Here is an 11,866-nt window from a genome sequence, read left to right as displayed (position 1 = left end):
CTTTTTGTTTTGTGTTACAGTAAAAATACTGTACAGTACAAGATATGCCCTCTCCTTCATCCTTCCTACATCATTGTTACATCATTGTTACATCATTTTCCGTTCATCCATTTTGCATCTGCCAGCACTAGTAAGAAAAATCAGCGGACATTAAAGACTTTCTTTCAATAAAGCCCACTGTATTTATTTTGGTTACAAATGCATTATTTACATCAGTTATGCACGTATATGATGATTGCAGAACAGTACATGCATTGTAAAGTGAAAAAAAAGGTAGTGCTTCACTTTAAGTACATTTTCGCTTTACATACATGCTCCGGTCCCATTGCGTACATTAAAGCGGGGTATGCCTGTGTTACATAGTTACATACATGCTCCGGTCCCATTGCGTACGTTAAAGCGGGGTATGCCTGTATTACATACATGCTCCGGTCCCATTGCGTACATTAAAGCGGGGTATGCCTGTGTTACATAGTTACATACATGCTCCGGTCCCATTGCGTACGTTAAAGCGGGGTATGCCTGTGTTACATAGTTACATACATGCTCCCGTCCCATTGCGTACGTTAAAGCGGGGTATGCCTGTGTTACATAGTTACATACATGCTCCCGTCCCATTGCGTACATTAAAGCGGGGTATGCCTGTACACTGTTACTAAATAGCTGAGTTACCTGTCTTTACTAAAGAGGATTTGTTGGGATACTGGCTCACTTTGGATGCTTTTCACACTGCCCTGTTGGGTATACGCAGAACCGTCCGTTACTGTAGACACTGGTGCTAGTTCTGGGTTTTTAATTCCTGGGTTTATTCCCTGACCATCCAATGCCATTTCATCCTATTTTATGATCAGTACCTCATCAAATATGATGCATTGTTGATATGCTATACTACACAGTACGTGATGGATGCCGGTTTTGCTGCGGATTTAGGGATTTTGCAGTACCTGCTGTCATACACAAAGACCCCTTCAGGCAGGGCTGCCAACAGAAATCATGGGGCCCAGGACAAATGAAAGGAGCAGCCCCCCCCCCCCCCCAAACCATAGCGCACCTACCACAAAAAAAACAAAGTGAGAACAGGGCTGAGTGGGGTGCTCAAACATGTTACCCTGATACAGGAATGGGGCTGCTGGTGGCTTGGAGGCATGGAATTGTGGATGGCGGGCCAACTCTGTGTACACTCCTGAGTGAATCTCGCTTCTATTTTAGCCATACAGTACAGTGGGACTCTAATTAAGTGGGACCAATGCAGAATAAGGCAGCTAATAACAAAATAACACAAAATAACACACAAAAAGAGTTAGACACAAATATGCAGTAAGGGCAAAAAGGGATCTAGGCTGGGGATTCCAGTGGACAGAGGAGGTCTCCATGTCACTACCTCGTGCTGCCATATTACACATTCGGGCAATGTAAAAATATATTGCACAATGAATACACAACCAAAGTCAACACAGCCAAATATAATAAAATCACTGCCAACAGATTAGGCAAGGCTATAAACGTGAACCACGCCTCTGCTGCATGGTAAAGGGGTACTGCTGGAGTGGCAGGCTTCCCCGCCTAGCCCATGGGGGGCAGGAGCACCTCTGTTTAGCTTGGCTTTCGATTCAAACTCTTATACAGTTTGAAACTTGAAAGTTTGATTCTCAGATCAATCTTTGAATTCAATTGAAATTTAAGCCAAACCCAAAGTAAGCTCATTATTGGACAGTTTTTGTTGTTATTTTTATTAATAAAATGATTGAACTTTTTGGGGGAAAAAACATGCAAACTTTTGCGAAAAGTTTGAAATTCAAAAAAGTTCAACCAAATTTAACTTACATTTTTTTTAAATCTAAAACCAACTGAGTTTTTAGAATTAACAACAAAACACCAGTGAAATCAGAACTAAAGTAGCTGTTCCCCACCACTTTGTGCCACAGGTCTCATGCCTCCATAGAGTACTTCAGGCACACTTTTGAATTAGGATTTCACCCTGGGTCCCTGAGATGGACCATCACACCTTACAGGTGTTGAGTAACCATTTGAGGCCTGGTTGTGTGTGACTAGCAACCCACTCCCTGTACACCAGCAGGAACACAGTGTAAGGGCAGGGAAACAACAATGCAACCATAGCTCTTTGATGGCAATGTCCACAGACCTGGTACCTCAGTCCCTTATACTACTCTGCCACTGTCACATAGCTCACGGGAAGTACCTTCAAATCTTGGGCATCCACTCTGCTGAGGCAGTCGATGACTGTGAGCAGGCTCAGAGCCTCAAGTGTTTTCTATTCAATATGTGGATCAATTCAATCTGAACACTGACAAGTGATTAGCTCAGCTGCCGATCGATCCATTCTTCTGTGATCGATCGGCGAAGATTCAGCTCTTGGGGGTTCACAAAATGGCTGTCAGTGCAGCAGAAGAGTACTCAAGATGCAAAGTTGTGTGTGGAAGATCATGTAACCAGGCAATCATTAGATACCATTGGTGCACTGCTAGAGAGTGGGCAGGGCTCAAAAAGGGGATGTGTGTGCCATTGCCTGTTTTAGAAGAGGAAGGGGGTGCTATTAGTATTTTCTCATAGTGCAGAACTGATTTATGTAAAAAAATACCACACGGAGGATACTGCTTGAACTGCAGCTTTAATAATCTATTAAAGAAAGTCAAGTTGGTTACATAATGCTTTCTGTTTGTGGTCTAAACTGAGGAGCTGTGGGAGCGCGTCTGCATATGCATGGAGCTTTTTCACAGGATACAATTAAGGGGCGGGGGGGGGGGGGGGGAATGTGGGGAGCTCTCCTAGGACCAAAGTGAACTGATTCCAGTGAAATGTTTAAGGGGTCTCATGGAAATGTAATAACTTTTTTTTAAACCTAAATTTGATGCCTATAAGTATTATTTATTTTTTATGGTTGGGATGGGGTTGACTTCCTCTGACTGCTCCCTTTTGTGTGACGTCACACTGTGTGTTAAGCAAGTGCCTGGACAGCCCGCGTCCTCCCTCCCCACCTCCCCTTAACTTCATTGGTTCTCTGATAAGGACCGGACGGGAGAAGGGCAAAGAAAACACTTGTTTGACAATCACTTCCCCATTCAGAGGCCTCTAAGAAATGCAACTGACCGAATATGTGGGATTGCACCTTTTCAGGGAGGAATTTAACGCTGCTAACCAGTCCTTTGAAAACATGCCTTCCACACAACAGCGAAGGAACAAAACTTGCCCTACTGTATGTGGGGCAGAGAAAGGAAGAGGCTTATAGGCAGCCGAGAGTCGGGGCCCGGCAGCAGGGCCTGGCCGTAGGTTGGAGGAAATGTGCAGCACTGGCCAGGCCCCCCCAGCCAGCAGGCCTGGGACACCAACCCCGGCAGACTCCCCCGCCCCCCCTGTTGGCGGCCCTGTTCACACCGTGATGTATATGTAGTGTGACCGTTTTTGCCGGGACAGTCCCGGTTTCTGCTGGGCTGTCCCGGTTGCCCATCCGTCCCGGGAATGTCCCGGTTTTTCTCCCTGGTGCGTGGGGGAGTCTGCGAAGATGCGCGGGGGGAGCGAGTGGCGGCGCCGAGGAGGAGCAGGATGCGGCAGCCGGGTAGTATTTTTTCCATGTTAGAATGCCGGGGGGCGGGGCTTAGAGAGTAGAAGCAGGGGATTGGTTGGAGGTCATAAGATCTCGGGGGCGGGACTTAGTGCCGGGCCGGATGGAGTGAGCTGCTTCTCAGTGAGAGAGAAAGGTGTGTGTGTGTGTGTCCTGTCTGTATCCTGTGTGTGTGTGTGCTGTCTGTCTGTGTCCTGTGTGTGTGTGTCTCTTGTCTGTGTGTGTGTCAAAGGAGGAGCTGAGGGGAAGGTATGAGGAGGGGGAGATATGAGGAGCTGGGGGGCAGGTATGAGGAGGGGGAGATATGAGGAGGGGGAGATATGAGGAGCTGAGGGGAAGGTATGAGGAGGGGGAGATATGAGGAGGGGGAGGTATGAGGAGCTGACGGGAAGGTATGAGGAGGGGGAGATATGAGGAGCTGGGGGGAAGGTATGAGGGGGAGATATGAGGAGCTGGGGGGAAGGTATGGGGAGCTGAGGGGAATGTATGAGGAGGGGGAGATATGAGGAGGGGGAGGTATGAGGAGCTGGGTTGAAGGTATGAGGAGCTGAGGGGAAGGTATGAGGAGGGGGAGATATGAGGAGCTGCGGGGAAGGTATGAGGAGGGGGAGATATGAGGAGCTGAGGGGGAGGTATGAGGAGGGGGAGATATGAGGAGCTGCGGGGAAGGTATGAGGAGGGGGAGATATGAGGAGCAGAGGGGAAGGTATGAGGAGGGGGAGGTATGAGGAGCTGAGGGGAAGGTATGAGGAGGGGGAGATATGAGGAGGGGGAGATATGAGGAGCTGAGGGGAAGGTATGAGGAGCTGGCAGGAAGGTGAGGAGGAGGAGATATGAGGAGCTGAGGGGGAGGTATGAGGAGGGGGAGATATGAGGAGCTGAGGGGAAGGTATGAGGAGGGGGAGATATGAGGAGCTGAGGGGAAGGTATGAGGAGGGGGAGATATGATGAGCTGAGGGGAAGGTATGAGGAGGGGGAGATATGAAGAGCTGCGGGGAAGGTAATGAGGAGGGGGAGATATGAGGAGGGGGAGATATGAGGAGCTGAGGGGAAGGTATGAGGAGGGGGAGATATGAGGAGCTGAGGGGAAGGTATGAGGAGGGGGAGATATGAGGAGCTGAGGGGAAGGTATGAGGAGGGGGAGATATAAGGAGCTGAGGGGAAGGCATGGAGGGATGGGGCAGGTATGAGGAAGGATGGGGCAGGTATGAGGAGGGGAGATATAAGGAGGGGGGAGAGGGTAGGTATGAGGAAAGGATGGGGAGGGAGAGGTATGAGGAGAGGAGGTATATGGGGAGGTATGAGGGGAGGAGAAGAGGGGGAGGTATAAGGAGAGGGGGAAGTATAAGGGGGCATGTATGAGGAGAGGAGGGGGAAGTATGAGGAGGGGGGCTGTGTGTGTTTGTCACTGTGTGTGTGTGTGTGTGTGTGTATGTGTGTATGTGTGTCACTGTGTGTGCACGTATATTGGGGAGGGAGGTTGAGTGTGGGGAGGGGAGAAAAATACATTGGGATGGGGGTGTAAGAGAGGGGGGGAAGGAATGGGTGAGAGGGGGGGAAGGAATGGGTGACTGGGGAGTGTGAGGTGGGGTGAGAGTGAGGAGGTGTGTGAGAAGGGGTGGTTCTCGCAAGGCCGCCGAAACGTGGGTAGAGGACCCCGGTGGAAACGTTGGTCCTGGGCCCCAGGAAAGCTGTCTGCGGCCCTGCATGATGTCACTGACTGCCACGAGGAGAACAAGAGACCCTATTTTGCAAAGTGTAAGGTCAGGAAGGTCAAATTTTTAAAAGTCTTAATTTTAATTAATGCCTAAAAAATTTTTTTTTCATTTTAATTTGTTAATTATTTTAATTTTAATTAATGTCTTCATTATTTATATACACACACACACACACACTGCAGGGCCCACCTCCTATACACACAGACACACACTGCAGCCCCCACCAACGTGATGCCACATTGTCATGGCAACATGTCACCGCCTGACGTTAGTGTCTCGTTGTCATGGCAACGGGGTGTGTCACGTGATGTAATTTGTTTTATAAATAATTTTTTTATTGTGTCCCGGTTATTCATTTTGAAAATCTGGACACCATATAGTATATGGTAAAGAGATATAGAGAATAAACTCCAAATACCGATGCACCAAATAGTGTAGAGGAAATCCACAATGTTCATACAATTTATATAATGAAGAGAATAAATAGCGCTACTGAATCATAGTCCTGATAGTATAATGCATAAGTCAGTGAGTAATAGGACTGAGTATCCGAGACTGACCATCAGGATGGGGCCATGAAGTGGTAAGGAGAAAAGAAGGCAGAGAAGCCGCACTCCCTGCACAGGAACTCACATGCGGCTAACTCCAGCTGATCTCCGCCACCGCCTTCGCTAATCCTGGCGTCTCTTACCCAGTCACAAGCCCCAAGAGAGGCAGCAGGTACTCACGATCTTGACACAACGAGTTCAATCCTCCTATGTGATATGATAAGGACGCTGATCCGGTGCGCTAGAGAGCGTGCTCCAGCCCAGTAGTAAGGTAAGTAAAAGGGAGAGATATCCGGCGGTTCACAGCTCACCGTGGGGGTACAATTAAGGAAGTCCAAACACAATCGGGAGAATAGGCTGTTTATTCGGGGCATGACAAAAACCTTCTGCCACAAGGCAACTCTGACGCGTTTCATCCACCAATAGGACTTTGTCAAAGAGTGACTGGTCTAGTCAATCAGTGACACCTATATAGCGATATCAAGAATCTGATAGGAGGTACTAGATGGTTATGCAAATGAAAACACACCTGCTGAATACTTTAATCATCTCCTCCATAAAGGTATATCAACACATTTAACCTTATATAGGGGACTAGCTGAGAGCCCCGGCGTTGCCCGGGTTGTTTGTGGTGTGGGTGTGGCATTTGGTTGGGGAGTGGTCCACACGGCCCATGTGCGGTGGTAGTGCTGCTGTGGCTGTACTGATGGTGATTGTATCGGTGTGCTGATTTGGGAGGGTTTGGTGCTGATGTGGGGGTGCGGATGTGGGTGTGCCGATGGGGGAGGTGCAAAGGTGGCGATGTGTGGGTGCTGATGGTGTTGATGGGGGCTGGGAATGGCGGGGATCCGAGAATGCCAGTGTGCTGGGGGGGGCATGGGATAGCGGTGTGCTGATGTGGTGGTGCTGGGGATAGTGTGTGTGTATACATGTTTGTGTGTATACATTGTATGTGTGTGTGTGTGTGTGTGTGTGTGTATACATGGGTGTGTGTGTGTATGTGTACGTGTGTGTGTATACATGTGTGTGTATACATGTGTGTGTATACATGTGTGTGTGTGTGTATGTATACATGTGTGTATGTATACATTGTGTGTATGTATACATTGTGTGTATACAACATGTTTGATGTGGGGGGGTGGAGGTGGTGGGAAGGGGGGGAGGAGGGGGGAAGGGGGGGAGGTGGTGGGGAGGAGGGGGGAAGGGGGGGAGGTGGTGGGAAGGGGGGGAGGTGGTGGGAAGGGGGGGAGGAGGGGGGAAGGGGGGGGAGGTGGTGGGGAGGAGGGGAGGTGGTGGGGAGGAGGGGAGGTGGTGGGAAGGGGGGGAGGTGGTGGGAGGGGGGGGAGGTGGTGGGAAGGGGGGGAGGTGGTGGGAAGGGGGGGAGGTGGTGGGAAGGAGGTGGTGGGAAGGGGGGGGAGGTGGTGGGAAGGGGGGGAGGTGGTGGGGAGGTGAAGGGGGTGGGGGGTGGAGGGGAGGTGAAGGGGGTGGGGGGTGGAGGGGAGGTGAAGGGGGGGTGGAGGGGAGGTGAAGGGGGGGTGGAGGGGAGGTGAAGGGGGGGTGGAGGAGAGGTGAAGGGGGGGTGGAGGAGAGGTGAAGGGGGGGTGGAGGGGAGGTGAAGGGGGGGTGGAGGGAGGTGAAGGGGGGGTGAAGGGGGGGTGGAGGGAGGTGAGGGGTGGGTGAGGGGAGGTGAAGGGGGGTGAGGGGAGGTGAAGGCCGCTCCCTCACCCGTCCGGCCGCTCACTCACCCGTCCGGCCGCTCACTCACCCGTCCGGCCGCTCCCTCACCCGTCCGGCCGCTCCCTCAGCCGTCCGGCCGCTCCCTCAGCCGTCCGGCAGCTCCCACGTGGATCTGAGGCGGGAGGCAGCTTGTTGTGGCCGCTCCCCCGCTGTGTTCCTGGCGCTCGCTCCCCCGCTGACTGTAGCGGTGCCGGGGGGGGGGGGGGAGGGGGTGGAGGGGAGGTGAAGGGGGGGAGGGGGGGAGGGGAGGTGAAGGGGGGTGAGGGGTGGGTGAAGGGGGGTGAGGGTTGGGTGAAGGGGGGTGAGGGGAGGTGAAGGCCGCTCACTCACCCATCCGGAAGCTTCCACGTGGATCTGAGGCAGGAGGCAGCGTGTTGTGGCCGCTCCCCCGCTGTGTCCCGGGCACTCACTCCCCCGCTGACCGTAGCGGCGCCGGGGGGGGGGGCTGAAAGCGCGGGAAACAGGGAGACACGGGGAGAGGAGGAGGTGCGCGCGGGTGTGGAGGCTGATGTTCGGGGAGGAAGAGGTGGAGGCTCCGGGACCGGCGGGTTATACATGCTGCTAATGTACACCCCCCCTATTGTGTGTGTGTGTGTCCCTGTGTGTGTGTGTGTGTGTGTGTCCCTGTGTGTGTGTGTGTTTGTGTCCCTGTGTGTCCCTGTGTGTGTGTGTGTCCCTGTGTGTGTGTCCCTGTGTGTCCTTTGGCCCGTCACTCCGCCTCAGGCCAATGAGAGGTGTGCGGGGGCGGGCCAAGGGACCAATGAGATTTCCCCTAGGGACACCGGACATCCAGACAGGCAGGCAGGCAGGCATACAGTGCTTTCAATTATATAGTATAAGATAAGATACCGCAATAGGGATCACTGAAGACTATATACAGGACAATTGTACAAAGCAAATATTAAAAACATACAAACAAAACATAAAGACATTAAAAACAAATATAAGTTTTTAAACCTATCTTGTAAGTGGTCAACAACTTATATAAAGAACCAGTATCAAAGTGGCAAAAGGGCAACATAAATAGAAACAAGAATAATGATATTATAAATAGATTAAAAATATATTCATAAATCATACAAAAGATAACAATTTAAAATATATAATAAATAATCAAATCCCAAGAGACAAAACAATAATGAAGTAAAAAATAAAAATTCATAACCAAGTAATATTAGCATATAAATGAAAAATATCAAATCAAATATAGTTTCACCAAAAATATAAACATTAGGAATAAATATATTATAAATATAATTAATATCGTTTTTAATATTTACTTTGTACAATTCTCCTGTCCCCGGTTTAAGGACACTCACTTTAAGTAAACTCGCGAGTAAAGACATATATATCGCCCAATAGGCAAAGGCATCTCACGCATGCACCTGTCAGCACGACCCAAACAGCAATACCGGCTCCCTACCTGTACCGAAGCTGTGCACAAGCGGGGAGACTATAGAGCCTGTTACAAATGTGTTATTTACATCAGTTATACACGTATATGACGATTGCAGTACAGTACATGCATCGATAAGTGGGAAAAAGGTAGTGCTTCACTTTAAGTACATTTTCACTTTACATACATGCTCTGGTCCCATTGCGTACGTTAATGCGGGTTATGCCTGTATATAGTCTTCAGTGATCCCTATTGCGGTATCCCCTATATAAGGTTAAATGTGTTGATATACCTTTATGGAGGAGATGAGTAAAGTATTCAGCAGGTGTGTTTTCATTTGCATAACCATCTAGTACCTCCTATCAGATTCTTGATATCGCTATATAGGTGTCACTGATTGACTAGACCAGTCATTCTTTGACAAAGTCCTATTGGTGGACGAAACGCGTCAGAGTTGCCTTGTGGCAGAAGGTTTTTGTCATGCACCGAATAAACAGCCTATTCTCCTGATTGTGTTTGGACTTCCTTAATTGTACCCCCACGGTGAACTGTGAACCGCCGGATAGCTCTCCCTTTTACTTACCATATGTATATAATATGTCCTTGTAAGAGACGTGTGCAGAGGTAAGCAATGGAGACAGTTTTTAAGATGAAATTAATATTAGGCTTTATTGCCTGTTCCTTTATATAGCACAGCAAACACAAATATACAAAAACAACAAACACATATCCCTGTGTAAGGGCTAACTCACTTCCCCAGTCCCTTTCTGCAGGGCTGGGGGGATAATCCCATTACCAGCCTATTCCCCAAAGTCTCAGGGGGTACCTTATAGCAGGTGGTCCTTCATGTCAGTCTCTGGTAGGTTCCTGGGTCCCCTGTGTCCAGAAATATGGGTATCTGGGTGTCTGCAAAGCCTTTCTGCGCAAGACCTCTTTCCTCTCGTCAGCACCACTGTGCACTGAGGAAAAAAAATCTCTCTCCTGTTGAGAAACAGGAGGCTTTTCTTTACAGACTTAATTGGCCAGGTGGAGTCTGGTTAATTGCCTGCTGCACTTAACCAGATCCCTGCTGGATTTTACAGAGTTTCTTCAACAGGGATACGTCCCTGTTACAGTCCTCCTTTGTGTCTCTTTATTTTATCCATTACTCCAATAAAGGTAAAGTTTTATATACACTCATTTTACAAGGCAATATCACCGTTTTCTTTCCCCTTCCTTCTGGTCATACCATGTCACCTCCATTGCTACCACCATCTTAGTTGCCTCGTCTCAAGGGTTATTAGCCCCCAACTAAGGCTGAGTCCCCGCTAGCGCTGAGCGGGCGGCGCTTGCCGCGATTACTTACATATATAGATATATGTAAGTCCCCGCTCACGCGGTGCGTGCACGCTCGTGCGCAGGCACACACGCTCGTGCGCAGGCACACATGCTCGGCGCATATGTAAACAAAAAAACTGACTTTCTAGTGCACTCAACTACCCGCAATGCCCACCCCCCGCGCGCGCGTAAATGCCAGGACACCCGGCGCTCAGCGCCAGCGGGGACTCAGCCTTAGATATATAGTGACCCTCCCGTTAGAGGCTGTGCACTGAATAAGGCTCCCCCACACTGTGGATATTTTTGTGCCACCTTTACTATTGTTATTGCTGAGCGGTGGGCTCCTTTTAAAGTTATATAGATATTTGCCAGGGGTGATGACATGACACAGCAGTGATGTCATCAACACTGATCACACACACTTCCCAGATCAGTGATTGTGATGTCACATTCTGGTGATCACTCCCCGGCAACCAGCTTCATGCCAGCTCATTCTTGTCCAGTATCCTAGGTTAGAGGTAAGGAGATTTCACCAGCAACAAAGGAAAGGGGTCTTTACAGTAAGGGCAGTTACAGTGTGGGATTCATTACCCATGGAGACTGTGAGGGCAGATACAATAGATTTGTTCAAAAAAAGGTTGGACATGTTTTTAGATAGGAAAGGTATACAGGGATATACCAAATAAGTAAACATGGGAAGGATGTTGATCCAGGGAGTAATCCGATTGCCAATTCTTGGAGTGAGGACGGAATTTAGTTTTCCCCTCATGAGATATCATCCAATGATATGTCACTGGGGTGTTTTGTTTGCCTTCCCCTGGATCAATATACTTTAAGTACTGTATAGATATAGGATAAAGTATCTGTCGTGTAAATTTAGCATAGCTTCAACTTGTTGGACTCATGTCTTTTTTTCAACCTCATCTACTACAGTATGTAACTATGTAACTATGTAACATCCCTTTATTTCCTGAGCCTGGTAATTCTGTAGTAATAGAATGAGGTAATAGAGAACAGAAAAGTTTAAGCATGTGTGTCAAGCAACAGGTCTGGGGTTGGAGAGAGGTGGGGGTGTGAGGAGGGGAGAGGTGGAGGTGTGGGGGGGAGAGAGGTGGAGGTGTGGGGGAGGTGTAGGTAGGGGGAGAGAGGTGGGGGTAGAGATGAGGTGTGGGGGGTGAGAGATGGGGTGTGGGGGGAGAGAGGTGGGGATGGAGAGGTGGTGGGGGATTGGTAGAGGTGTGAGGAGGGGGAGAGGTGGAGTATGAGACACTTGGGGGTGGGGAGGTCACGGCACACTGGACACTAGTTCTGGGAACGCTGTCTGCGGCCTCAGAACTGGCACCTCTTTTTTTTTTTTAACAAAAAAGCACAGCATAAAAGTAAACATAAGGAAAACAGTCCCTGTGCCGAAGAGTTTACAATCTAAGTATTTATAGAAATATATAGGTACACTGTTGCAGGCAGTACGTCTCCCAACACCCAGCTTGGTTTCTAAGCTCTGCAGGGCAGGAATTTCTTGCATATCATCAGGAATACATAATTCTCACCTCCTCCTAATACACAGACATCA

The sequence above is a fragment of the Ascaphus truei genome, chromosome 7, assembly GCF_040206685.1.
Source record: "Ascaphus truei isolate aAscTru1 chromosome 7, aAscTru1.hap1, whole genome shotgun sequence".
NCBI classification, from domain to species: domain Eukaryota; kingdom Metazoa; phylum Chordata; class Amphibia; order Anura; family Ascaphidae; genus Ascaphus; species Ascaphus truei.
This window is presented reverse-complemented; position numbering follows the sequence as displayed.